A 26542-nucleotide genomic window follows, 5' to 3' on the forward strand; every position below is an offset into this window, starting at 1 on the left:
CTCTCTCAGAGTCCAAGTGTCAGCTATCTCAGCCTTTACGGGAATTTCTTGGGCCAGTCATACCCTGGTACGTCAATTCTTCAAGGGAGCAGTAAGAATCAGATCCCAGAAGAAGCCAAGATTCCCTAAATGGGATCTCCCTTTGGTTCTGGATTTTCTAGCTCATCGCATTCAAGATACATCTGAGTCTCTTACCATCAAAGAGCTGACATTGGTGACAGTCTTTCTGGTAGTCGTAACTTCGGCAAAAAGGGTATCTGAAATTGGGGCCTTGGGGGCACAAGAGCCTTTTCTGACCTTTTTTCCAGATAGAGTGGTGCTAATTCCTATGTTGGATGCAAGACCAAAAGTTACCTCTGTCTTTCATAAAAATGCTGAAATTGTGTTGCCCACCTTCAGGCAGGAAGAGGGCTCACCAGTCCACCCCTTGGACGTAGGTAATTGCATCAAGAATTATCTGGATGCCACGGTTCCCTTCCGAAAGTTGGAGTACCTATTTGTCGCCTTTCATGGAAAATATAAGGGCTCAAGAGCTTCTTCAAGATCCATTTCTTCCTGGATCATTCAGGCCATTCAGTGGGCTTACAGGGCGAAGGGCTTAACCTCTCCAGTGGCGGTTACGGCTCACTCGACTCGGAGTGTTTCCACTTCCTGGGCAGTTTCCAGACACGTCGCTCCTGACGTAATCTGTAGAGCAGCATCCTGGTCTTCTATAAATACCTTTTTGTCTCACTATGGTGTTGAGCCAACGGCTCTTTCTTCTGTTAATTTTGGTTTACAAGTCCTGTCAGTAGACAGAGTAAATTAAACGTTTTGTTCAGCACCTGCTCACCCTGTTTGTGTACGGCGAGTTATTTCCCGATACGTATGCTGCCATGGAGTCTGTCAGGAAAATGGAAAATTTATATAAAATACTTACCGTAATTTTCCTTTCCTGATGGACTCCATGGCAGTAGGAGTTCCCTCCCGGCTTCTGTGTAGGATAGTTACAGAACACGTGTGCTAAACAGGTGCAAAGATTTATGGGAGTGGATGTCCTATAGGGTAGGTTTGAAGGTGGGGCTAAACCTGATACGTATGCTGCCATGGAGTCCATCAGGAAAGGGAAATTACGGTAAGTATTTGATATACATTTTAAATTTTTTCTCCTTCACTGATGTGCGCTGATGAGGCGGCACTGATGGGCACTGATAGGCTGCACTGATGGGCACTGATGAGCTGGCACTTATGGGCACTGATGAGGTGGCACTTATGGGCACTGATGAGGTGGCACTGATGAGGAGGTACTAATATGCCCCACTGATGGGCACTGATAGGTGACACAGATAGGCGGCACTGATGAGCACTGATAGGCGGCACTGATGAGCACTGATAGGCGGCACTGATGGGCACTGAGAGGTGGCACTGATGGGCACTGAGAGGCGGCACTGATGGACACTGATGGGTGGCACTGATAGGCACTGATGGGTGGCACTGATGAGCACTGATGGGTGGCACTGATGGACAATGATGGGCTGCAGTGCCCACAATCAGTGCCCATGGTGTTGCAAGTCAGTGACCATCAGTGCCTAGATGAGCAGGCACTGATGGGCACTGACTGGCAGTACTATGGACACTGATTGTGGGTCCTAATGGCGGGCACTATAGGCATTAATGGTAGGCAGTAATTGACACTTTATTTACATTTTGTGTAATCAGGGCACTATGAGGAGGAGCCGCTGATCGGCTCTCCTTGCCTAACACACTGACAGTCAATTACAGCTGATCATGTCATGTAAACATACAAAGACAAGGAAGACTCACTGCTCCAGGTGAATCAAGAAGCCTGATGATGTACAGGTGCACACCTCCGCTCGCCTCCACAGACAATCAATATAGAAGAAATGGCTTCCCTCCAGGTATCATCAAAATTTTGGTTTATTAACCAAACATCCCAATGTGGCAAACAACAGGTAGACGCATTTCACACACTAGCAAGTGTGCTTTATCATTACAAAGAAAGGTCAGCAACACATCTCTATTCATACACAGATGTCTAAATTAACCACTTAAGCCCCAGAGGATTTGGCTGCTCAAAGACCAGACCCCTGTTTTCAACTTGGCATTGCGTGACTTTAACTAAACATTGCATGGTTATGCAATGCTGTACCCAAACGAAATGTACTTCTTTTTTTCCCCACAAACAGAGCTTTCTTTTGGTGGTATTTGATCACCTCTGCGCTTTTTATTTTTTGCGATATTAATAAAAAAAGAGCGAAAATTTTGAGAAATAATTACATTTTCAACTATGTCTTTTAAAAATATCCAATATACTCAATTTATGTCATATATTTTGGCCAAAATGTGTTTAGCTACATGTCTTTGACAAAAAAATCTCAATGAGCGTATTTTTATTGGTTTGCGCAAAAGTTATAGTGTCTACAAACTATGGTGTAAATACTGGAATTTACGCAGCTTTAATTTCTGACTGCCTATCTCATTTCATGAAGTGCTAAAATGGCAGGGCAGTACAACCCCCCTCCCCCAAATTACCACTTTTTGGAAAGTAGACATCCTAAGGAATGTCCTGAGAGGCATGTTGAGCTCATTGAATATTTCATTTTTTTTGTCACAGGTGTTTGAAAAATGACTAAAAAAATATATATATATTTTTTTTACACAAAGTTGACATTGAAATGATATATTGCTCACACATGCCACGGGTATATGTGTAATTACACCCCAAAATATATTCTGCTGCTTCTAAGTACAGGGATACCACATATGTGAGACTTTTTGGGAGCCTAGCTGTGTACGGGACCCCGAAATCTAATCCCCACCATCAGAATTTCAAAGGGCGTACATTTTTCATTGCATTTTCTCACTACCTAGAACGGTTTAGGAGGCCCTGAAATGTCAAGATACCACAAACCCCCCCCCCCCCCAAAATGACCCCGTTTTGGAAAGTAGACACCCCAATCTCCCGAATATTTTCAAAAGGAGGTTTCTAGAGAACCAACAGCACCAAATTAAGATCCCAAGGTGGTAACGGAGGTCGCACTGGGGGAGCAAAGTGTCGAACCCCCAGGACAAATTTACGCACCAGGGAATGGATGGCTAATGGCCTCTGGAAGAAAAATGCCAAGGCTGAAATCTGACCCTTGATATCACTCAACTCACATTGAAGGAAGGCCAAGATCCGAGTAAGAGCGAGGAGGAACCCCAATACACTCACACCACGCAATATACGACTTCCACGTACGATGATAGATCTTTCTAGAAGTCGCTTTCTCGCTTTAAGCAGAGTGGGAATCACTGAAGCAGACAATCCCCTACCCTTCAGCATCTGGCTTTCAACAGCTAAGCCATCAAAGCCAGCGAATGTAAAGCAAGATGGAAGATCGGCCCTTGAGACAGTAGATCCTCCCTGAGAGTAAGTCTCCAGGGAACGTCTGCGACTAGCCTGACCAGGTCGGTGTACCAAACTCGGCGAGGCCAGTCCGGAGCCACAAGGATGACAGGAATCCCTTCAGCCTCGATCCTGTGAAGAAGTCTTGGCAGCAACTTGAGAAGGGGAAAGGCATTACATCAGCTGATACTGACCCCACGGAGCCACCAGCGTGTCTGTGGCGTCTGCCAGAGGGTCCCGAAAGCAGGCCACAAACCTCTGCACTTTCCTGTTGATCCGAGACGCCAACAGATCTATGTCCGGAGTGCCCCAACGAAGGCAAAGCTGCTGGAATACCTCCTGATGGAGAGACCATTCCGATTATATGCGCACTGGACAGCCCCGAAGGTACTCCGTCCAGTAAACTAGGCAAAGACTGATCGCTCTCAGCTCCAGAACATTGATCAGTAACCTGGATTTTTACAGGGACCTTAAGCAGAAAGCTTGCCTAGAACCCCTTCACACCCGGACAGACTGGCATCCGTGGTAATCACTGTCCAATATATTGGGAGGAAGGATTTTCCTTATTTGAGCATTGGGGACTGAAGACACCATATCAGGGACCTCCTGGTCACCTGGCTCAGCTGGATCTGATTGTCCAGGGAATTTGGATCTTTGTTCCATTTGAGAATGATTTACTTTTGGAGTATTCTTGTGTGGAATTGAGCGAAAGGTACCACCTCAAAGGACGACAGTCCCAGAACTCTCATACAAGTCCGAAGGGATGACCATTTGCTGGACAGCAGTAGCTGAATCACAGTCTGGAGCTTTTGAAAATTTTCCAGAGGAAGAAACACCCTGGCTGAGGACGAATCCAAAGTCAGGCCCAGATAGTCCAGTCTCATGGAAGAAACCAGGGGCGACTTCAGAAGGTAAAGAATCCACCCAAACTCCTCCAGATTTCTCACAGTGATCTCCAAGTTTGTCACCAGTGCCGTGGGAGACTCCGCAAGGAGAAGCAGATCGTCCAGGTAACCCAGAACCAATATCCCCAGCTGACGTAATAAAGCCAGGACCGGAGCCAACACCTTTGTGATACCCAAGGAACAGAGGCGAGACCAAAGGGTAATGCCACAAACTGATAGTGATCCTCTCCCATGGCAAAACGCAGAAAATGTTGATATCCTGCACATATTGGGATGTGAAGGTAGGCATCTTCAATGTCTACGGAGGCCATGAAATCCCCCTGGTGTAGGGAAGCCACTCGCAAATCAATTCAGTGCTTTTAGGTCCTGAATTGGACGCAGCTTGCCCTCCTTCCTGGTGACCGTAAACAGGTTTGAGTAAAAACCCTGAAAACGTTCCGAATTCGGAACTGGAACTATTACTCCTTGTTGTAACAGGTCCTGCACCGCCCCAAAGAGAGGTTGTAAGCGACAGTCGCACATTGGAAGGGAAAAACCTTACCGGAGGGACAGATTGAAACTGGATCTTATAGCCGAACCGTATGACCTCGTCGACACACTTGTCTTGTAGCCGGGATAGCCACAGGTCCGGAAAACCGGCAAAGACGCCCCCACCCCAGAAACGGGTGAGGGCACACCTTCAGGCGGAAGGGGCCTTATCCGCAGGTCTGGAGAAACCCGACTTCTGTTTTCCAGACCAGGGTCGCTTGGAGCCACCCGGGGAGGCGTTAAAGGAATTTGATCCTTTATCAATCATCCCCTGAGGGACGAAAAAAACTTCTTGTGTACTGAAAAGGAGGGACCCTGCCTACAACGAGGGTCCTTACCCTTGTGAGCCTTTGGTGGCTGTCTTTTCTCATGGTCTCTCCGATGCTTTAAAGGATGAGATTGCGGCCAAGGATTTCCCTGACGAGCTCAAAGCTCTCATTTCTTTCCTGATTTTGATCGATACCAGGCTCAGGGAGAGACCATCTTTTTTTTTTGTTTACAAAAGATTTATTAGAAAGTCATACAAAAGTTAACAAACCAGATCATGACAATTACAATGCTGTATACAGAAACAGATTATGAAAATACAGTAGAGCATCAATATATGTATTTAAACCAGATACAAAGGATAAACAATGTGAGAAAGATTTGTCTATCAGAATTGTCAACTATTCAGAAAACAAAGTACCGGGTTAGACAGGCTAGACAGCCTAGAGTGTCCCATAAATCCCACTTGGCATGGAAAGCTGGCATCGATCCCTGTAGGGAGTGAAACACCTTTCTTTGAAAGTCTGATGCTTTCCATTCTAGAAAGGACCTGGGGCCAGGACAAAGTGTCCGATCTCCAATTTAATGCTATCATCCAGTGTATGGAGGACATTAATGTATGAAAAAGTTTAGAGTTATGGATAGGAACCCCAGGGATATGTGAGTATAGAAGGCAGATGGATGGGGTAAGAGCAATACCTTGAACAGCTAAAAATGGTAGCATTTGACAAACCTTGCTCCAAATAGACTGTAAGTAGTCACACTTCCAAAAAAGGTGAAGAAGGGTGCCTTCCTCTGTGCAACCCCTGAAGCACAGGGGGGACACTGAGTAATAATATGAATGGATCAAGGATGGAGTCAGGTACCACCTGGTGAATAATTTAAGGGGAGATTCTCTACTGGCGTTGGAGCGCGTGCATTTGCGCAAATTACTTATCATGCCCCTCCACTCCAGAACAGAGAAAGTACATCCCAGGTCCTCTTCCCATTTAGACATATACTTATGTTTATCGGGTAGGGGAGAGCAGTTTAGGTGATTATATAGTAATGAAATTAAACCTTTACCCCTGGGAAGGGGACAGCAAATGTTTTCAAAGGGAGTATACGGTGGGTGCAGTGTCAGGGAATGTTGTGACTTGAAGAAATCCTTAATAATATCATAATGGTGGAGTTCCGACGTAGGGAGTTTGTGTATGGATTTAAGTTGATCAAAGGTGGAAAAGGAGTTGCAGACCGAAAGGGTTTTGAGGGAAACAAGATTCCTAGAGAGCCAGGGCTGTAATTGTATTCTGTCCAGTGGGAAGGTGTGGGTGTCAACATCGGTCAGATAAGTGGCTAGGGGGGAAACCTGGGAAGTCAGATTGCGGGATTCGCTACACCTAGACCATAGTTGTATTAGGTGGTTAATAATTTTTTTGGACTGAAAGAAGTATTTCGAGGTGGATGATTTGTTCCAAATAGCCGCTTGTAAAAAGCAGGGTGCAACTGAGGATCTCTCAAATTTTAGCCACGGTATATCGTTCTCTTCCAAATACCATTGGGCAATTTGCGTATACTTGGCAGCCAAGTAGTAGGACCATAGATCTGGGAGGCCCAGGCCACCCAATGATTGGGGGGAGTATAGGACCTGTTTATTATAACGAGGCCTCCTTCCATTTCAAATAAACTTTGATAGTTCCCGTTGAAAATTAAATATGTGAGTTTTTGGTACTGTGAGGGATTAGCTCGGTAGCAGGTGTGGATAACCCCTTTTGGGGGGTTCGTCACACAGGGAGATAGCCGAGGAGTGATTGAAAACAACAGTTTATGGTTTATTCTTCCAATTTCGTCAAACAAGTGCATGCAGCAAAAACATCAAAAAATTAAAATAAAACGCAAAATAAATCCTGGCCGCTGTGGGCGTCTACCTTCTCACACACCGGAACCTACCTAAGAAGTCTTCCCAACCTACTGTTGGGCAGACACTGCTGGTCCTACAGCAGACACTCAAATGTCCATTTGTGTTTTCTTTAAACAGAAAAAGTTCAACACCTCACCTTTAGAAGTCTCTCATCTGACTGCTCTCCCCAGCTTACACAGCCTCAGGAGACAGCAGTCAATAGACTCCCTTTGGACAAATTATAGAGGTCTTAATTGCCTCATTCTGAACAGCTGAAAGTTTTCTCAACTTCCGTACACCTTCCTGCCTACCTCTGCAGCCGACACCTGATAGTAATTGGTGAATTGTCTAAACCAAGCAGAAATATATCTCCCGTCGGTGACAACACCCATAGATTTACCTGACTTCCTGTCACAGTATGTTTATGGGAAGAGCTCTGAAGAAAAATAGTAATTTGGGGAGGATGACCATTTTAACCGCCACAACCCGACCCAAGAATGATATATAGTGCGAAGACCAAGACTGAAGGAGGGCATTCAGTTTCTTATAGGCAGGGGGGGAGTTGGATATGTAGAGGGATTCATAGTGGGGGGTAATCTGTACACCCAAATATTTAAAGGATTTTGTGCACCAAGAAAAGGAGAAACTTTCCCTAATACAGTAGATGTTTGCAACCAGTTTGGCATGTTTATGGGCATCAGGGAACATTTAGATATATTAACCCCCAAACCTGAAATAGAGTGAAAATCCTCCAATTCAATCAACAAATGAGGTAGGGATAAGTGAGGCTCCGTTAAAAATAACAAAACGTCATCAGTATATAAACTTAATTTATATTCCTTATCATCCTTACAGTAACCCTTAATCTTAATATTGTTTCTAATGGCACAGGCAAGGGGCTCAATTGCAAGGGCAAAAAGCAGGGGGGAAAGGGGACACCCCTGCCTGGTGCCCTATTAATAGAAAAAAAATTGGAGTTGCACCCCGGTATACGGATTCTTGTCTGGGGGGAGTCATACAAGGCTTTAAAGCCATGTATAAATCCATTACCCATCCCAAATTTGGGCAACAGATTTTCCATATATGACCAACTGACACTGTCAAATGCCTTGTGGATGTCTAAACTAACTAGGCAGGCAGGGATTCTTGTGAGATTAGCGTCTTGAATTACATTGGCTGTGAGTCTGATGTTATCTGTGAGTTGTCTGCCCGGAATAAACCCCGTCTGGTCAGGATTGATTAATTGGGAAATATGCTCAGCTAGGCGATTAGCTAAGAGTCTGCCCGAAGAGTTTAAGGTCATTATTCATGACAGATATGGGTCTATAGTTTTGGGGGAGTGAATGATCCTTGTCAGGTTTAGGGATAAGGGACATATTTGCAAGCAGCATCTCTTCAGGAAACTTGCCACCCTGAAGTATCCAGTTAAAGAGTTTGGTGAGTGTAGGAACTAGAAGGGGGGAGAAGGTTTTATAATAGGACGTGGAAAAGCCATCGGGGCCAGGTGCCGTAGATGTCTTTAAGAGTTTAATGATTGATAAAATCTCATCCTCTGTGCAAATTGCTTCCATCTTTTCCTTCTGCTCACTTGTAAGGGTAGGGAGGTGTAATTTGGCCAGCCAGGCTTCAAATTTAGCAAGTGGCATAGAGGAAGAATTAGACAGGAGATCCTTATAAAAATTGGTAAAGACTTCCAGTAACTGCTTAGGATGAGAAACCATCTTACCGTCATTTCTTCTAAGTTTATAAATATGTGTGGGTTTAATAGTTTGGGTAAGTTTTTTGGCAAACATTGTAGAAGATGTATTGCTATGGAGAATAAATTTGGCTTTGGACCATCTGAGTGATTTTTCGGTGTCCTTAGAGAGAATCTCATTTAGAGCCTTTTTCTTAGTAGAGATTTGGTCAAGAAGGTCCTGAGAGGGAGAATGGTTAACCTGATTGTAAAAGCGGTCTAAGTCTTTAGTCAAGGACCTAATGTCAGCCAATCTAGATCTATTCCGGGCAGAGGCAAGGGCGATGAACTTCCCTCTAATAACAGCCTTATGAGCTGTCCAAACTGTGGGGATAGGAGTGTTATCATTTTCGTTGATATCAAAATATTCCTCTAGTGAGGAAGATATTTGAGAGACTAGTACGGGGTCGTTGATCAGGGAATCGTTTAATCTCCAGTTAAAGGTTGACCTGACCATGCCAATGTTCTCAGCATCAAACGAGACAATATGATGTTCCGACCACGGGCAGGGGAGGATGCGAGCATCAGATGAACCTGCCAGAAGGACTGGGGTGCAAAAGATATAGTCCAGTCTAGCGAAACTGTCATGGGGGTGTGAGTAAAATGTGTATGATCTAACCCCCACATTGTGGGCCCTCCAAGCGTCCACCAATTGCGAGTCACTTAAAGAACGGGACAGGCTCTTGGGGAAGGCCTTGGAGGAGGTCAACATCCTACTTCTATCCAATACCGGATGGGCAGTCAGATTAAAATCCCCCCCCAACAATCATATGAGGGGATTCAAATCTGCTCAGCGTTTCAAAAAAGTGTCTGAAAAATGATGACTGAGCGTCATTAGGGGCATACAGTGACGCATTAGTAAGCAATTTGCCACCAATATTACCTTTAAGTATCAAAAATCTTAGGTTGATGAGAGTTCTGCCGACGCTGATACATACCGATCAGACGGGCTTTATGCCGGGCAAATCCACGGATATTAATCTCAGGAGAGTTCTTACCCATCTTCAGCTGCCGCCTCCGGCTGGCGCTACGAGGATATTGGTGTCGTTCGACATTGAAAAGGCCTTCGACACGGTTCGCTGGCGCTATCTTATGCAGGTCCTGGAGTCCTTTGGTTTTGGCCCAGTTTTTTGTCGTTGGATAGGCCTGTTGTACAGTGCCCCCACAGCTTGTATTAAGCTCGGTGGGAAGCTCTCGCCCCCATTTTGTATCAAGCGGGGAACGAGACAGGGTTGCCCGCTGTCCCCGGCCCTCTTTGCCCTGGCCATGGAGCCGCTGGCTGTGGCCCTGCGGCGGGCATCGGGGGTGCGGGGGATCAGCGTGGGCCCTATAGTGGAAAAATTGGCTCTTTATGCGGATGACCTCATTCTCTTCCTTGCGGATCCTGGCCCCTCCCTTGCGGAGGCTTTACATGTTATGGCCTCCTTCGCTGATGTTTCTGGCCTGCGCACTAATTGGGATAAGTCTCTGGTACTGCCGATCGATGAAGGGGCTGTGGCCCTATGGGACCCGGCGTCCCCGCTTCGTTTGACCCGTGTGGTTAAATATTTGGGTATACATATTTCTCCGGACACCAGGGACTTTCTCAAACTTAATGTGCAGCCCAAGATACTTTGGTGTAAGCAACGGTTGCGGGCGTGGTCTCAGTTGCCCCTGTCCCTGATTGGCAGGATCAACTTGTTGAAAATGAAGGTTCTTCCGGTCCTCCTTTATACTCTTCGGCATTCCCCTGTCTGGATTCCGAAGTCCTATTTTGCCCAATTGGACTCTGTAATCTCCACCTTTTTGTGGTCTTCCCGACCTCCTCGATTTAACAAACGGATCCTCCGTCGGCCCAGGACCCAGGGGGGGCTTGCCTGCCCCGACTTTTACTCCTACTTTTTGGCTGCCATGCTCACCCATGCTCATAACTGGCTATTGTCGGACGACACCAACTCTTCGGTCATCCTCGAGGCGGCTCATGTGGGTTCCTACGAGTCCCTTCGTAATGCCCTGTACCGGGGCCTGAGGGCTCCCTATCCCCCTCTGACTCCAGCTATGCGAGTGGTGGTGCGGGTGTGGACCCAGCTGGTGGTTGCCCCGGAGAGGAAGTTGGCCCGCTGGTCTCCGGACACTCCGCTCTGGTTTAACCCCCACCTGGGAGAATTCCTCTCCATCCTGGACCCGGCCCTGTGGGCTGCTAGGGGCGTCAAGTCCCTGGTGGACATCAGCGTCGGCGGGACCCTGGCCACATTTGATGACCTGAAGGCTAAGTTTCAATTGCCTAACTCCTTCTTTTTCAGGTTCCTCCAACTCCGTCATGCCTACCGCGCGCAGTTCCCCACGCCTGTGGCTGGTCTAGAGCGCAGCGACTTTGAGTCTCAGTTATGGGACCCTGGTACGCGTCAGCCGCTCTCCACCATCTACAAGGCCTTGTTACCTTCGGTCGATGCTGGGCTGACGGGACTGCGGGCGGCGTGGAGCGCAGGGGAGGAGGGTCTGGACGATGAGGATTGGGAGGACATCTGGGATGGCTCGTTCCAGCCGCTCATAGCGACCAGGGACGTGCTGATCCAATTTAAAATTCTACACAGGATTTATTACACTCCTCACAAGCTGCACCGTATCTATCCTAGCGTCTCGGCCTCCTGCTGGAGATGCACATGCACTCCTGCAGATTTTTCGCACATTTTCTGGGACTGCCCGCAGATTGCCTCTTACTGGCTGGAGGTGACCCGTTTTGTGTCCAGTCTGACTTCCTTCTCGGTTCCGATGACGGTGGGGGTCTGTCTTCTTGGCCTGGTCGACCAGTTGGCGACGGCCAGGGCGACAAGGACCCTTATTGGAATATTACTGTTTTATGCCAGAAAGGCTATAGTCCTCAAGTGGAAGTCTCCCCATTCTCCGACCCTAGGCTTTTGGAAAGGGTTGGGTAATGCGGTGGTTCCGCTATACAAGGCGACCTATATCTCCAGGAATTGCCCTAAAAAATATGAAAAGGTCTGGCGAGCCTGGGTGGATTCTAAATCCACTGTCGACGAGCGAGACTCTGAGTCTGACACGGCTTAATCTCTGGTGGGACCTTGGGGAGAGAGAACAGAGACTAGGTGTTCCTGTATAAGTATTGGTTTATTTTGCTACTCTTGATTCCTGACTGAGGGTGCTGAGCAGTGTGGTTGCGGGTTGTTTTGGGTGGTTTTCTTGGGTTATGTTGTTGTCTGTTGGCCGGGGTATGCCCCCTTCTGCCTTGTCTTTTTATGTGTTTAAACTCACTAAACAGAATTTTCCAAAAAAAAAAAGTATCAAAAATCTACTGTCAGGATCACAGTAAGAGGCAGAAATATCAAACACAATTGTATTACGAATAATAGAGCATCTGAATTGTTGAAAGGACTTGTTAAAAAATTTGGGGTGATTTGCGGCGGCGAAATGCGTTTCCTGCAGTAGAATCACATCCGCGCCAAGGCGCTTATAGTGCTTGAAGGCCTTGTGTCTTTTGCTGGGGGAGTTGAAACCCTGAACGTTATGTGTGATAACTTTGAGCCCCATATTAAGTCATTAACCTATAGCATACTCTGCAGGAAGAGTGATTAAGAAAAGCCATATACCACATGTGTGATTGCATAACATTAATCTGGGAAAATTGAGGAGATAGGTGCCGGGGAACAAAAATTATATTGCACTGAGCAGCATTAAACTTTCCAGGACTAGGTCTGACCGAATAAGGACTTTTGAAAAAGAGTAGAGGCACTTGCAGCGTTGCATAGATCTGAACTAGTGACTTTTTATTTTCTGTAACTTTTGTAAAAAAGAAGCAATAATATAAAGAAAAAAACATAAGTGCAGGATGCAGGTGGGGGATGGGTAGGGAAAAAAGACCCATCCATAGAAACATGTACACATGGACAACAACGTCCAAAATCCATTTGTGGGGATCCGCAACCCGACCATCGATTTGCAAACGGCACCTCGAGGGCCGCTGCGCGGCTAGGTTGAGGAACATCGCAAACAGATGAGTGGGGACAAATTAGCGAAAGGGGAGGGAGAGGAGCATGAAAAATATCAGATTAAAAGCATGCCATACATAACATAACTCAAGACCTGCCATGGTGTATATACACCATAACAACCTGAAGCAAGTGGGTGCAGCCTCGTTTCACGAAGGTTAAATATGGTAGGCACAACCGTCACACCATGCCCACCCCACACTAAGCAGGGCGGCCATGCCGCGACGGGGGCCCACCCAAGAGCACCAGACACAACAATGCCCATGTAAGAGATCCTATAGTAAAACTATGGAGATCAGGGAGGATCCAGCCAAGAAAAAAAAAGTTAGTTAGAGGGGTCCCTGAAAGGGTTGCGCCATCTGCGTTGGTCTCGTCTAGTGGCAGGGGTAGACCAGATCGGAGAGGGTCTGGGAGTCACTTGCTGGCGAATCTCAGGCTCAGCGTCAATAAGGCCCAACTTTATGAGCAGTTCTTTGCCCTCTGCGACGTTGTAGACCACATACACTGAACCATTGTGGGGGACAGTGAGCTTAAAGGGAAAACCCCATCTATAGCGGATCCGAGCTGCTTGTAGAACTGAGGTAACTTCCTTCATCTTGCGGCGCTTATCCAAGGTGGCTTGGGAAATATCCGGGAAGATTTGGATCCTGTTACCTTCCAAAACAATATTAGGAGTATTTCTGGACGCCCGCAAAATGTCCTCCTTTACCAGGAAATCATTAAGGCACAGAACGACATCCCTAGGGGGCTTGTCAGGCGGGGGTTTGGGGCGCCACAAGTGAATGCTGATTCAGGCCTGTCAGGAAAAAGCTTAAGCACTGCAGGGGTGAGATCAGTAATGGATTCAGGTAAACCCCTGAGGGGCAGGTTATTCCTGCGATTCCTATTGTCCAAATCCTCCACTTGAGACTGAAGCAAGATATAGTTATCTGAAAGAAGTTCAAAGTTCTTCCTGAGGTCATTGTGAGCGATAGCAAGCTCATCATGTTTAGCCTCAAGCAGATCTGTGCGCCCTCCCAAAGCAGCAATCTCAGAGGTCAGTGTATTAGTGGATTTATGGATCTCTGTCTGAAATTTTTCTGCTAGCTTTTCATATATGGCTGCAAAGCCTGCATCGAGGTCTGCTTTGGTGATTCCCTGATTATACTCACGGTCCGCTGTGAGATCGGTGGATACGGCTGGGGCTGAAGCAGATTCCGCCAGCGGCGTGGGAGGTGACTGGGCGCCATCTTTGGACATCTTGGTAACCTCTTTAGTGCAGAGCAGGTAAGTTGTCAGGGAATGCTGTGGCGGGCGGCCCCGTTGCTTTTTTTTAGCTGAAGGCATGCACGGAGGGTTCCTACGGGGGTGCGGGGAAAAAAAAGTTGAAAAAAACGGTGATATAGCCCAGAGGAAGCGGTTTCTCTCTGTCCCCTCCGTCCTAGCTTCCGTCCAGCTTCGCGCCGCGCATGCGCCCATGGAGAGACCAACTTTTAAGGAGCACCTGCAGGGGCCTCCTACCAGATTGGCTCCTACATGTTCTTCCCCAGCCACTGGTGGACTAGTCCACTTTTTTAAAAGTGATTCCTCAAAAGGGTAACGTACATCAAAACGTTTGGGGACTACAAAGGGTAGTTTTGGTTGTTCCCATTCCTTACAGGAAAACCTGTCAAAATAAGGCACATAAGGAAACACCTTTGGAGTACAATGCGACAATGCGACTTATGCGTAGGTGTACCAAACTACACACCCAAATCCGTGGCTACATCAGCCGCATCCTCCATCTTTAAAGTATCACGCACAGCAGTGATAAGTGCGTCTACCAGTGGTTTTTCATTCGCTGCTGTGATCCTGAGGCTCCATAAGGAAAGGAAGACCTTGCAGTACAAAAACAATATTTTTGGCACCACTAAAGGATCCCCTCAAGGCTCAGGGTACCTATCAACAGGGACTCCCAAAGACTCACTCTACCGACTGGAGGAGCACTGAGAATTCAAACCCAGCATCATCATGGACGCTATCCCTGTTCATATGTCCCGGGCACAGGAAGAGGAAACTAAGGAGGAAGAGGAGGAACTTCGGCATCCCCACAAGGCTTCAGTTGTCTCCAGCATCTCTCAGACAAAGAGAAAATGGCCCCCGTGACATCATCTGGCTACACAAACATGGCGGCCAACCGGAGACCAGCCAGACTAAGGGAAAATGGTCACCATCAGCTACAAGCACTGAAGCATGCTGCCAGGATCTTTCCTGCACCCTCCTAAATGCTGCAACCTCTGTAAGGGGACCCCCCAAAGGAAGGACACACGTTTAGGGGAGACTCCGCTGTGCACCCTGCACAGGTCTCTGCACCTGGGACCCCCCTGCACTGGGACCCTTCGAGACTACCAGGGCGGGACACACACTATCCCAGGACCCTTACAGAGTGGGGATAGCGGGGGAGACCCAAGGGGGTGTCTGCTGCATTCTCTGCCCTGGGACCCCCATCAGACTCCAGGTCCAGACAAGGGGGAAAGGGAGTGGGGAAAGCCCAGCTTAGTGAGGGATTTAAGGATGGGAACCTGCAGGCAGGTCTGACCATCCCTGGAGGTTACCCACGTCCACCCCAAAGAAAACCACCAAAATGGGAGAGGGGGGACTGTACTCAACCTTACATGGTGCGAGTAACGCTCCAGACAGAACTCCTAGCCACTGAAGTGGGTGAGCTTTCGGCTAAGGGACCACTGCGACTTAGATCCAAGCCGCGTCGTATGCGACCCTGCGAGATTTTTAACTCGCGGGCCAGCCTCTGTCCGTGAGGCTATGTCACGGCCAACCTAGCGCGTAGCTGTGGTCTGCATGTGCTCGCTGGCTGGGGGGCCCACTGGATCTAGAGTATCCAGCCCAGCCCAGCAGTTGATTGTAGATCTCCCGAGAGAAAAACAAAAAAGATGTAAGGAAGGAGAAAATTGCTAGGACCAGAGATCCCAGCTGGGAGCCTAGGTCCCTACTCCTGACTAGACAGATTAAAACTGATTACCTAGAGCAGAGAGGGGGGTTATATACCAGCTCATGGCCCATGGGCGCAGCCAGGTGTTTTTTGTTCTGCCTAGTCCTACTCATGAAGGAGGCAGTATACCCACTAGTTATGATTTATGGATCGCTGTGTCCATCGATGAATGAAAGAGAAAATTGGATTTTTGTCTTACCGTAAAATCCTTTTCTCTGAAGTTCATTGATGGACGCAGTCTTCTGATCTTCATATCAATAGAGTTATGCTTCCCCCTACAGGAGTAGGATACTAGGCAGAAAAAGGTTCTGGCTATGCCTATGGGCAGTCCCAGGGGGTATACCCTCTCTATACCCTCTGCTATAGGATGTTAGTTTTGTATCAAAGCAGTGTCAGAGAAAACAACACCAACCAAACTCAAAATAAAGGGGCGGGTACTGCATCCGTCAATGAACTTCAGAGAAAATTATTTTACAGTAAGACAAAAATCCAATTTTCTCTATCGTTCATGGATGGACCCGAGCTCTGATCTTCATATTAGTAGGGATGTCCCAAAGCAGTGCCAAAAATGAGGGGTGGGAACAGCAGAAAAATAAGTCCCCAAGGCTCAACCAAAGCCAACCAGGCAACATAGGACTCATCAGAACAACAAGATGAGACCCACCTGAAAAAACACAAAAACCCTCAAGGGAGACTAAGAACCCCCTTAAACAGCAGCCTGCACAACTTTGAGGCCAAAAGAGGCATCTGCAGATGCCAGCACATCCACCTTATAAAATGTTGTCAAGGTATGAACAGATGACCAGGTAGCCGCCTTGCAAACCTGAAGCACAGATGCCTGATGGCGAAAAGCCCAGGAAGCATTAAGCGTCTTAACAGGGAAAGGAGGAACCTAACCCTTAATCGAATAAGCCTGCACCACTGTCTGATCCATCTGGAAATAGTAGCAGCAGATGCAGGCAGCCCTTTCCTAGGGCCATCCGTGAGTACAAAGATCGAATCTGATTTACGAAAAGACTCAGTAGTCGCCAAGTACACCCTGATTGCCCGAACCACATCAAGAGTATGCAGTGCAAATTCCTTAGGATGTTTCAGCTTAGGACACAAAGAGGGTAACATGATGTCCTAATTTAAGTGAAAACTGGACCCCACCTTCGGAAGGAAGGACGGATCCAGACGAAATACCACTTTATCCCTGTGAATCACCAGATAAGGAACACGACAGAACAATGCCGCCAGTTCCGACACCCTGTGCGCAGAACTAATAGCCACCAAGAAGGCCACCTTCTGGGATAAGGTAAGCAGGGGAATCTCCTGAATACTTTCAAAAGGAGGTTTCTGGTGAACTGACAGCACCAAATAAGGGGCCCAAGGTGGCAATGGAGGTCGCACCAGTGGTACCAAGTGTCGCGCCCCTTAGATAAAGTTACGCACCAGGGAAAGAGTGGCTAACGGCCTTTGTAAGAAAATTGCCAAGGCCGAGACCTGACCCTTGATAGTACTGAAGGCCAACTTTTGATCAACTCCCCGTTGAAGGAAAGCCAAGATCCGAGCCACCGAGTAAGAGTGAGGGGGAGCCCCAAGAGACTCACACCACGCAATATACGCCTTCCACGTACGATGATAGATCTTTCTAGAAGTCGTTTTCCTCACTTTAAGCAGAGTGGGAATCACTGAAGCAGACAAAATCCCCTTTCCTTCAGCACCTGACTTTCAACAGCCAAGCCATCAAAGCCAGAGACTGTAAAGCAGGATGGAAGATTACCTGAGACAATAAATCCTCCCTGAGAGGAAGTCTCCAAGGAGCGTCCGTGACTAGCCTGACCAGGTCAGCGTACCAGGCTTGGCGAGGCCAGTCCAGGACCAGACTCCTTGAGCAGACAACCTGCAGAGAACCCCTCCCCACCCGGATAGACTGGCATCCATGGTGACAATTGAGCAATATATAGGGAGGAAGGATTTCCCATGCTTGAGCATCGGGGACCGAAGCCACCAGATCAGGGACTCCCTGGTCACCTGGCTGAGCTGGATCTGATTGCCCAGGGAATTTGGATTCTTGTTCCGTTTGAGAAGGATTTCCTTCTAGAGGATCCTCGTGTGGAATTGAGTGAAAGGGACCACCCCGAAGGACGACACCATCTGTCCCAGAACTCTCATACAGGTCCGAAGGGATGACCATTTGCTCCTTACCACTAAGACCAGTTATAGGTGGAGGCGGTGACCACTTTTTGCATTATTGATATCTATATTGAGCCAGGCAACACACTGACACCTTTGCCGCCATTGTGCGATGTGCTGGGTGTTCAGTGTGACCCTGCGCCTTTAAGGAGGGGTGGGCTCCCTCTAGTCACCTGTCCTCCATCTATCCCATTAAATGCATGTGCTCTCATTGTAGAGACTCTTTTAATTGTAGAGTTAGGGACTGCAGATCACAGGGTGCCTTGTCGGAGCCTGCAGCTTTACGCATGTATTTGCAAATGTGTGCAACCAAACCCCTGTTTTTAATGCATACTGTTAGACAGGTCAATTTGGTTGGTCGCTGGCTGGTTGATAAGTTGTGACTGGAAATCTCTTCGTTTTTTTGATCTGCGTCAGCTCTTCCAGTGCTTCTTACCACTAAGACCAGCTATAGGTGGAGGCGGTGACCACTTTTTTTGCATTGTTGATATCTATATTGAGCCAGGCAACGCACTGACACCTTTGCCGCCATTGTGCAATGTGCTGGGTGTTCAGTGTGACCCTGCGCCTTTAAGGAGGGGTGGGCTCCCTCTAGTCATCTGTCCTCCAGCTATCCAATTAAATGCATGTGCTCTCATTGTAGAGACTCTTTAAATTGTAGAGTTAGGGACTGCAGATCACAGGGTGCCTTGTCGGGGCCTGCAGCTTTACGCATGTATTTTCAAATGTGTGCAACCAAACCCCTATTTTTAACCCATACTGTTAGACAGGTCAATTCGGTTGGTCGCTGGCTGGTTGGTAAGTTGTGACTGGAAATCTCTTCGTTTTTTAGATCTGCGTTCGCCCTTCCAGAGCTCCTTACCACTAAGACCTGTTATAGGTGGAGGCGGTGACCACTTTTTGCATAGGCTCTTGCATCAACCTGGTCCATTTTTCTGCTAGGCTCTTGCATCAATCTGGTGGTGATGGGTGGAATGCTTTTCCAACATGGGGGCTGCAGGTATGGCATGGATGGGGATGGAAGATTCGGTACACATTGCTGTATGTGCAAATATATTGTATATTTCTACGGTATTTTTTGTACTTTTGTTCTTGTTTTTTGTTCTGATTTTCAGTTTTTGTTTCATATTGTATTTGAAAAGATGGTAGCTCATTGCCTGTTGTACTTTTCAGAGTGATATTGTAATCCCTGATGAAGATACACACATAATAAATCTCGAAACGCGTTGGAACAATTTACCACTGGCTAGCAACTCAGCATGTACCACCAATTTTTTTTTTTTATGTATTCATGCAAATGATTCTATGTGATGTATATTTTTTCTGATACATTTTCTTGCACATTGAGGATTTTATAATGTTTTGACCAAATAAAATATAAAGAAATTTTCAGAATAGACCTTTTTGGCCTATTTGTATCAATACTGTTTTGATAGTTGCCATAAAGTCCCAACCAAAAGAGGGTTTCTTGTCTAGTACGGCGTAGTAACTTATCCCTCTCAGTCAATATTCGCGAGACAAGGGCAACCGTAAACACCGGTTTTAGTGCAGACCCCGCCAGGGAGTACATATTTCGGGCCACAGCCTTTGCTTTTTTATCCGCCGGATCATTAAAGGACAGGGAATCCTCCACTGGGATCATGGTAGCTTTATTCAGTCTTGAGAAAACCTTTGCCGCTCTAGATGGCTTGTGAGTGCCAAACATAACCTGCGCTACAGTCGCAGCTGCGTCCTCCATATTTAGGGTCTCGCGCACAGACACAACCAGTGCGTCCACCAGCGCCTTTTTTTGCTCGGTAGTGGAGATGGAAATGTCAACCTCACTGTAAGAGGAGACAGGGCGCGGGGTAGCAGACCTGGCAGGGAGGCCCGCGTCTGTGGTGGCTGAGTCAGACTCTGAATCTGAGACATCAAATGAGGCAGGGGTAGGCGGAGGGCATTTTTTAGCACCTAACTCTTTAAAGGCCACCTCCACCTGGGGCACAAATGATTCCAGGACCACCAAAAGTGCATCTATTGACAGCTGGGATCCGGAGGGTCCTGTGGCCTCCTTGAGGCGGTCAGGTGGGGGCACATGTTCTGCAGGGTGCATGTTGCACCAGGGGAACCCGTCAGCGGGAAGTTTTTTAAAAACGTCCCACTGCGCTACAGCGCCCCCAAGAGGTAAGGCAGCGCGTACTGAAGGAAAAATGCAAGAAATGTTGGACCCGGCGCTACCACTTTAAAATAGTATTTGTGCAAATATGTGCTATAAAAGTGCATGTGTTGCAATAAACAAAGTGAAAAGTGCTACGTGCCGTTTAAAACCATCAATAGGTATTAACCTGGGCTGTGCACAGTGTACCACATTAAAATGTCATATATCATATATTTATACAAAGTGCCAAGTGCTGATAATACCAAGTGCCAAGTGTTGTGATCCGTGCTAAAACAATATATGGCGCCGGCGGATGGTCCACCAAAAAGCACCGCTGCTTACCGCACTCTTAAGCCTTTGACTCAACACTTCTTGGTCACTACAACAAAGAATAAACCTCCATTGCGTAGCATTTGTTGTGTAAAGCGAAAATATTTAGCATCCACTCACAGTTTGGGGAGTTCACTGTCAGCTTGAATGGTGTTCGCCGGGTCGCTTCCGCGTTCCACTGGCTCAAACCACCATTACCGGAAGTGACGTATTGACGTACACAAGCCACACCCTACGCGTTTCATCATACGACGTCATCTGGAGCGTGCCATCTCTCACTACTCCCGGTCTTTATAGGCAGCGCGTACTGAAGACCCCCAGCAGAGAGAGAGAGAGACCCCCCAGACTCACCATCCTACACCAAAGATGCACCAGGAGGCCCAGAACGTTTGCACAGCATATGTCAGCAGCAATCTCGATCCAGAAAGAAAGATCTGGAGATCAGCACCAGGGTATAGGGAGTGGCTCCACCCACAAAACACCTCCAGGAACTTCTATTTAGTGATTCCTATTAGAAATCCACTGAAAAATGGCACCGGGTGTACCAAGATGGCCGCCACTTCATGCAGAGCACATGGGCTACAAGAAAATGGCAGCCCCGGGCGGCCTGCAGAGCTACTGACGCCCTCGTGGGGACCCTCAAACCTCCTGAATGGGATCGATTGGAAGGTGGGCCCTGCAATGACAGGTAGAAATCCCCCCCCCCCCCGCACAATAGTTTGTCCGTCGCCGGCGGCGCACCCACCCTCTGCCCCCACCTGCGGCCTGAAGCTCGGACTCAGCCCCCAATATCCATCTCAATATCCCCAGTAGTGAGGGGGGCAGGTAGGTGGGGGGAGCATGACAGGACAGAGGGGAACCTGGGATATTGAGGGTCAGACCGTCCCAGGAAGGGGCCCGTGTCCACCCCAAAATCCGCCAGGGGAAGAGGAGGGAACATTTACTCACCATACCAGGAACAGGTGGGAGCCATCTCCTGACAGAATCCCTCTCCCCCGAAGTGGGGGGGCTGTTGGCCAAAAAGGAACGCTGTGACTCCGGCCCAGACTCGTGGGGCCAGTCCCCAGCCAGTGGGACTATGTTGCAGATAACCCAGCGCAGAGCTAAGGTCTGCACGCTCTCGTTGGCTGGCAGGGGTGACCACTGGATCTATATATCCAGCCCGTAGCCCAGATCCAGCATAGTTGCTTGTAGATCTCACAGGAAAAAAATCCGGAGAAAAAGCTAACTAGAAAAAACTATCTAAAAAAAACTTTGCCAGGACCAGAGATCCCAGCAAGGAACTAGGTCCTTACTCCTGACAAGGCAGAATAAAACTGACATCCTATAGTAGGGAGAGAGAGGGTATAGCCCCTGGGACTGCCCATAGGCGTAGCCAGAACTTTTTTTTGCCTAGTGTTCTACTCCTGTAGGGGGCAGCATAACCCTACTGATATGAAGATCAGAAGACTGATCAGAATCCTCTGACAGACGCAGCTCTGGAAGTTTCTTCACTAATGGGTTATGTGCACCCTCTTCAGGAGTAACTAGGCAGTGAAAGCTTTCACTAGGCATGCCTTTAGGGGCCGTCCTATCCACAAGACCCCAGACACACCTGCTCATAGAATCAGTTTTGTAGCAAAGCAGTGAAGGAGAACACAACCAGCCCCAACATAGAGGGGAGCTGCGTCTGTCAGAGGACTCAGAGAAAATAATTTTACAGTAGGTTCTTACAAAAAATTAAATTTTCTCTTACGTCCTCTGACAGACGTAGCTCTGGAAGTTTCTTCACTAATGGGACATCCCACAGCAGTGTAGGCATGAGGGGTGGGAAGAACGCAACCAACAACTGTTATCATTTCAACAAGGCTAAAAAACGTAGCCAACAGGGCAACAGAAGCTCAACCAACATCAACAGGAGCTTACCCCAAAACAAAAATTCACCCCTGAAAGAGAACACTCAGTCTCTTTAGCAAACAGCAGCCTGCAAAAAAACATGCGGCCAAAGGAAGCATCCGAGGATGCCAGCAAATCAAACTTGTAGAATTTTGTAAAAGTGTGTACAGACGACCAGGTCGCTGCTGTACACACCTGAGCCAAAGAGGCCTGATGGCAAAAAGCCCAAGTGGCACTCAGCGCTCTAGAAGAATGCACCCTTACAGGGAAAGGAGGAACCTGACCCTTTAGTGAATAGGCCTGAACCATAGGCTGTCTAATCCATTTGGATATGGTTGCAGCAGACACCGCCGAAAACCTTTACGAAATCCTTTTGGAAGGACAAACAGAGAATCAGACTTGCAAAAAGAATCTGCGGCCAACAGGTAAACCCTAATCGCCTAAACCACATCCAGCAAATGCAAGGCAACTTTCTTTGTGATGTTTGGGCTTCGCACATAGCGAAGGCCACACAATATCTTCATTGAGGTGGAGAGCCGACACCACCTTAGGTAGAAAAGCTAGGTTAGGTTGCAGAACAACTTTGTCCCTATGAACGACCAGATAAGGCGAACGGCAGGACAGAGCCGCCAAGTCAGACACCCTGCGAGCAGAGGTGACAGCCACCAGAAAGGCAACTTTCTGAGACAACAAGGGCAGAGAAATTATTCTGATATTTTCAAAAGGAGGTTGTTGTAGAACGGACAAAACAAATCAAGATCCCACGGAGGTAAAGGGGATCTCCTCGGCGTAGCCAGATGATGCACCCCCTATATAAAGGTGCGAATCAATGAACTAGTCCCCAAGGGATGCTGGAAGTAAATGGCCATGGGCCGACACCTGACCTTTCATCGTGCCCAATGTTAAAACCTTTGCTCCACACCTTTCTGCAGGAAAGCTAAGACTCCCGCCACCGAAAGGGGGCGAGGATGCAACCCTAGTGACTCACACCAGGCAATAGACATCTTCCAAGTACGATGAGAAACATCCCGGAAGTCGCCTTCCTATCTCTCAACAAGGTAGGAATCACAGAAGTATAGAGACCTCTGTCCCTCAATACCTGGCCCTCAACAGCCACGCCATTAAAGCCAGCGACCGTAAAGCATACATGAAGATCTGCCCTTGAGACAGCAGATCCTCTCTGAGGCAGCAACTAGGGAGGTTCGACACATAGGAGGCAAAACACCTCCGGATGCAGCGACCATTCCCCCTGATCTAGGGACCGACAACTCAGGTTGTCCGCTTGCCATTTCTCCACTCCTGGAATGTGAACAGTGGAGAGAGCTAGAAAGTTTGCCTCGGCTCAAGACAAAAACACGGCCACTTCCTTGGCCGCCCGGGCACCGCTGGTGCCCCCTTGGTGATCGATGTAAGCCACAGCCGTGGCATTGTCGGATTGCACCCGAACCAGGAGACAGTGGAGTCGAGACGTCCAATGGAGCAGGCAGAGTTTGATCACCCTGAGCTCTAGAACATTTATTGGTAAGGAGGATTCCTCCGTCGACCACAGACCTTGGGCACAAAGTGTGTCCAGCAACCTATTCGAGCCCATCAGGCTGGCATCCGTTGTGACCATCGTCCACAACAGCGGCAAGAATGACTTGCCTTGGCACAGAGCAGGCGACAGAAGCCACCACGATAGCTCTGACCTCGTGAGACGGCTAGACATATCATGCTGTCGAAAGACCGTGGATCCTTGTTCCATTTGCAAGGATCTCCGCTGTAGAGGGCTTGAGTGAAACTGGGCAAACAGGACCGACTCGAATGCCGACACCATCAGCCCCAGAGACCTCATGTAGGTCAGCAGGGAGGAGAGGTCGTTGTCCATAAGGAACCTGATCTCGCCCTGCAAAGTCTGAGGTTTTTTCCACTGGGAGAAAAACCTTTGCTTGAGCGGAGTCCAAGACCATGCCCAGATAATTCAGACGTACTGTCGGGGTCAGTGCAGACTTCTGGAAGTTGATGGTCCACCCGAACTCCTGGAGCGTCTGAACTGTGACTGTCAGATCGCCCAACAGAGTGGCACACGAGCTCGCCCTGAACAGGAGATCGTCCAGCTAACCGAGGACCGCAATCTCCACCTTTGCGCAGCAAAGCTAATACCGGGGCCAAAACCTTGGTAAAGACCCTCATAAACAGGGATGTGCAAATAAGCATCCTTTAAATTGAGGGAGGCCACAAAATGTCCTTGGAGTAAAGACGCCACCACCAACTGGACGAATTCCATCCAAAACTTCTGCACCCGCACGAGACGGTTTAGCGACTTGAGGTCCAGAATTGGACACATCTTGCCCTCCTTCCTGGGCACTGTGAACAGGTTTGAGTAAAAAAAAAACCTTGAAACCTGTCCCGCCGAGGAACCAGGATATGCTGGGCAAGAACAATTCCATTTGTCTAACCGGGACATGCTGGGCGAGAACAATTCCATTTGTCTAGAATCAGAGACGTCCAGGGTTCACAAAAGTAATGCAGACATCCCCCCACCCCTGAACCGGGTGAGGGTGTCTCTCCATGCAGAGGAGGAGTTTTCCTCGCACCGGACTGACGGGCCTTGGTCTCACCCGACCAAGTGTTCTCCGGAGGCTCTGAACGGTTTGCCTTTTTCCTGTGCCCCAGAGGCATGAAAAAAGCCCCCGGTGAGCCTGGAAAGAAGGTCCCCGCATACTGCGAGGTGCTTTACCTTTGCAAAATGGGGGAGAAGAGTACTCTTACCCCCAGTTAGACCCTTGAGTAGCACATCCAAGGAGTCACCAAAAAGGCGTTCACCCAAAAAAGGGGAAAATCAGACACGGCCTTCTTAGAAGCCTGGTCCGTCCATCAGCTCTTCAGCCACACCATGCGGCATATGGCGATCCACACTGCAGACAACCTGGCGACCAGAGGAGCCTCGTCCATGGCCGCATAACACAGGTACACCATGTCCTGGGTCACCTGACCCGTGAGCTCAAGGAGATTTGGAGGGACTGGCGCAGCCAGCAAGTTGCTCCTAAGTTCCTTGATCCATTGTGTAACTGTCTGAGAACTAGGACGGAGGCGAACACAGGTTTAAGAATCGAACCCGCCAACAAGTCCAGGTGGCGTGAAAGTGATTCCATGCGCCTGTCCACCGGGTCCTTAAACCCCAGGGATTCTTCCACGTGCACCACAGTGAAGTTGTTCAACCTGGAAACAGTGTGATCCCCCTTAGGGGACACTGTCCGGCGATTGGAAACTGAATCTGCAAAAGGATAACAGCGCTGAAAGCGCTTGGGCACCGCCAGCGTGTGCTTAATGCGCCGCCATTACTCATTCCCGATATTGTGAAAATCCTCGGGACAAGGAAAAAAACCTGACCCGACTTCTGGGCTTTGCGGGAGCCAAAAACAACCCGCTGTCCTGACTGCATAGGCTCATCATCTATATGTAACGTCTCCCTTACTAATTGAATCAGTGCTTCCATCAAAGCGCGTTCTCACGCCGCAGCTGAGGAGGACTCATCCTCCTCGCCTTTCAACTGTGAGGACAGGGATCCCTTAGGGAGGGCAGTGTCCGTGACAACCACATCATGCTCTGATCAGAGTACTGAGGGAACATTGGCTTCTTTTTTTGCATAGCAACTTGTTTTATCACAAGCTCCAGTTTTAGACGCCAGAGTTTCTGCTACTGCTGACAGACATGAGGGATGGTGATCTGGAAGTTCTGGCATGTGCACATGTAAACTCTGAGAGGGGAATTCATGTCCTGGGACTCCATGCACAGATTGCAAGAAAAAGACGTACTGTACCTTTAAATCACTGCCGCGGGATGTACCGCTGTAGCGCGCTATACTGCTCTGCCACTGGAGTCCCCTATTAAGGTTGCAAGAGCAACATATGTCAGAGGAAAAACGACTTTATATTTTACTCCCTGGAGCAGCAGCGCTGTTACTGTATTCAGCTTGCAGAGAACGCTGGACAGGAAGTGACCAAAAAAAAACACTAGAGGCCGAGCAGTGTCTGTGAACACACAGGCTAACACAAAATGGTGCCTAATGTTACAGTATAGGAAGCTCAGGGAAAATGGCTGCCGCCCATACAGCGCGGTTGCCCACACTTAAAATGGTTCCTGAAAATGGCGCCAAACACTCAGGAAGACAAAGAAAATGGCTGCTGCCCTTACATAGATGCAGCTTGATGCCCACACTTAAAATGGCGGCTGAAAACGGCGCCAGCGGTCAGGAGCCTAGGTAATGAGGCTTCCACGAGGACCCACTACAGGGGAACCCCCCCCCAGGACAAGGTAACATTGTCACACCCCTTCCCCCAGGCGTTAGTCGCCGCTATAGTGCCCCAAGCGGGAGCAGGGAGGG

The sequence above is a fragment of the Pelophylax lessonae genome (assembly GCF_965119305.1).
Source record: "Pelophylax lessonae genome assembly, chromosome: 2".
Classification (NCBI taxonomy): Eukaryota; Metazoa; Chordata; class Amphibia; order Anura; family Ranidae; genus Pelophylax; species Pelophylax lessonae.